This window comes from Arachis ipaensis, chromosome B3, assembly GCF_059453495.1.
Source record: "Arachis ipaensis isolate K30076 ecotype BB chromosome B3, ASM5945349v1, whole genome shotgun sequence".
Classification (NCBI taxonomy): Eukaryota; Viridiplantae; Streptophyta; class Magnoliopsida; order Fabales; family Fabaceae; genus Arachis; species Arachis ipaensis.
In genome coordinates, this window is record NC_142438.1 from 79,925,124 (window position 1) to 79,928,148 (window position 3,025).

General features: G+C 40.5%; 1 non-coding gene across 1 annotated transcript; it reads left to right on the plus strand.

The window, feature by feature from the left end:
- The first annotated feature begins 2,081 nt into the window (after window positions 1-2,081).
- LOC148571286 (small nucleolar RNA R71) lies at window positions 2,082-2,185 on the plus strand. The gene has a single exon (XR_015908745.1). It is a non-coding gene; the product is annotated as a small nucleolar RNA R71 (small nucleolar RNA).
- Window positions 2,186-3,025: the final 840 nt, after the last annotated feature.

Sequence of the window (3,025 nt, forward strand, 5' to 3'; positions counted from 1 at the left end):
CCTTTGGGCTTGAATGGATGGTTTGGTGTCATCTTCCAGCAAGATCTTATGCATGCATATGGACGAGCTTATCCCTTTTAAGTCAGCAAGGGTCCATCCAATGGCATCTTGGTGCTTTTGCAGCACCTTGATTAATTCCTCCTCCTATTCTTGACTAAGGGCAGAATTGATGATCACTGGGTAACTTCCATCACTTCCCAAGTATGCATACTTGAGAGTAGGAGGCAGTGCTTTCAACTCCAGTTTGGGTGCTTCCTTCTCTTTTTTCCTCTCCTTCGATGTACTTGACTAGGCATTTCAGCTGCATTGACATCAACAGCCTCAACATTTAACATGGAATCACCCTCTGTCAATTCTTCAAGTGCTTCTTCAAAGGTTTCTTGCACCACAATTTCCACTGCATCTAGCCTCATACACTCTCCTACTGACTCTGGTGGATAACTCATGGCTTTGAATACATTGAATACCATTTTCTCATCATGTAGCCTAAGGGTAAGTTCACCCTTTTAGACGTTAATGATGGCTCCAGCAGTAGCTAAAAATGGCCTCCCAAAAATGATTGAAGCCTTAACTTCTTCCTCCATATCCAATACCACAAAGTCAGCAGGGAAGATGAAGTCTCCCACTTTTACTAACAAGTCCTCTAGTATTCCGTGAGGGAATTTGAATGACCGATCTACTAATTGGAGGGCCATTCTTGTTGGTTTGGCTTCCTCAATCTTCATTCTTTTCATCATTGTTAAGGACATCAAATTTATACTAGCTCCCAAATCACATAAGGCTTTCTCAATTGTTATTTTCCCTATGATGCAGGGAATTTGGAAGCTTCCTCGGTCCTTCAATTTTTGAAGCAGCTTATGTTGGATGATAGCACTACATTCCTCAGTTAATACCATAGTTTCATCATTCCTCCAACTTCTCTTCTTGGTCATCAATTCCTTCACAAACTTAGCATAAAGTGGCATTTGTTCTAGTGCTTCTGCAAAGGGAATGTTGATATAAAGTTTCTTGAAAATCTCCAAGAATTTGAAGAATTGGCTGTCCTTTGCATTCTTCATTAGGCACTGAGGGTAAGGAGCCTTTGGGACATATGGCCTTAGAACTTCTTTCTCTTTTGATGGGTTGGTAGCAAGTGCTTGTGCTTCTTCCTTGGCGTTTGAAATGCCCTCTTCCTTCTCTTCTTGAGTCTCCCTTGGAGTCTCTTTCAATTCCTTTCCGCTTCTGAGTGTAATAGCTTCGCATTCCTCTTTTAAAGTTGTCCTGGTGGCATTACCTGAACTGTGGCTAGGAGCTTGCTTGGACAAGTATCCAATTTGTGCTTCAAGTTTTTGAGTGGCAGCATCTTGGTTTTGCAAATTGGATATTACTTCCTCCTGGAATTTCTTCATGATTTTAAATTCCTTGCCAAGGTTTGCAAGCATTGCTTCCATCCTGGCCATTCTGTCATCATCATGTGGTGATGATTGGTTGAAATTGGGGTGTTGAGAGTGGTTGTTGTGGCTTTGGTATGGTGGCTGTTAATAGGTGTTTTGTGTGGTATGATATGGCCTTTGGTAGAGTTTTGGTTAGTGGAGTTGTTATACTGGGTTGGATTGTGTGGTCTGTGGTCTTGATTTTGGTTTTGTTGGTTCCCCCACCCAAAGTTTGGGTGGTTTCTCCAACCAGAATTATAGGTTTTAGAATATGGATCATTAGCTTGCCTAGATGAAGTTCCAAGGTAATTAGCTTCCTCCTAGTTAACTCCTTTTTTTGTTTCCAACACTCTTTGAGGTGATGGTTGAGTGTGGATAGCTGCAGCCTGATTCTTCTCCATTTGCTTGGTCAATTCAGCCAGTTTCTTGGTGATCATCTTATTCTAGGCTAGGATTGCATCCATCTGGTTTAATTCCAAAACTCCCCTGTTGTTGCTCCTATCTGAGGCATAAAAATACTCATTATCAGCCACTGTCTCTATAACATCAATAGCTTCTTCAATGGTTTTTTTCTTGTTAAGGGAACCTCCAAATGAGTGGTCTACAGCTTTCTTTGATTCACAATTCAGTCCTTCATTGAAGATATGAAGTTGCATCCACTCATTAAACATGTCAGGGGGACATTTCCTTGTCAAATCTTTGAATCTCTCCCAGGCTTCATAAATAGTTTCACCATCTTGCTGTCTGAACGTCTGAACTTCAGTTCTCAGCCTGTTGACTTTTTGTGGAGGGTAGAACCTTGTTAGGAATCTATTCACCATATCCTCCCAGGTTGTTAGGCTTTCCTTTGGAAATGATTCCAGCTATTTTGATGCTTTATCCCTCAAAGAAAATGGAAACAGTAGCAATATATAGGTGTCAGGATGAACACCATTAGATTTAACTGTGTCATATATCCTTTGGAATTTAGTGAGATGCTCATTAGGGTCCTCTTGAGCACTTCCTCCAAAAGAACAGTTGTTTTACACAAGAGTTATGAGCTGGAGCTTCAATTCGATGTTATTAGCATTGATAGTTGGCTTTTAAAATGCTGCTACCACAGTTTCCTGGGTTTGGATTGATGTATGAGCCTAAAACTCTCCTCACTTGTCCTGCAGGGTTAGCTCCACCTCTTCTGGCATGATTGTTCACCTCTCCTTCATGATGGTTTTCCATATCATCCTCCATGGTTATATCTAAGTCTTCCTCCCCTTCTTCTGCACCAACAGCCCTCTTTCCTCTTGCTTCCCTCCTTAATCTCAGGAAGGTTCTTTCTGGTTCACTATCAAATGAGTGATAAACCCCAATTTTGTGGTTTATCTTGTGCTTAATTTGAGGGATTTTATCAACTTTTCTCACATTTATTCAATGAAATAGCATGGTTTTGTAATTCTCCCTAAATTTGTGCTTAAGCATGAAAACATGCTTTTTAGGCCCTAAAATAGCTAAATTTAATTCACTTTAATTCCATTCAATGCCTTGATATGTTTGCTAAGATATTTTAGGTTCATAAGGCAAGTATTGGATGGAAGAAGTGAGGAGAAAAGCACGCAAAGTGGGAGAACTCATGAAGA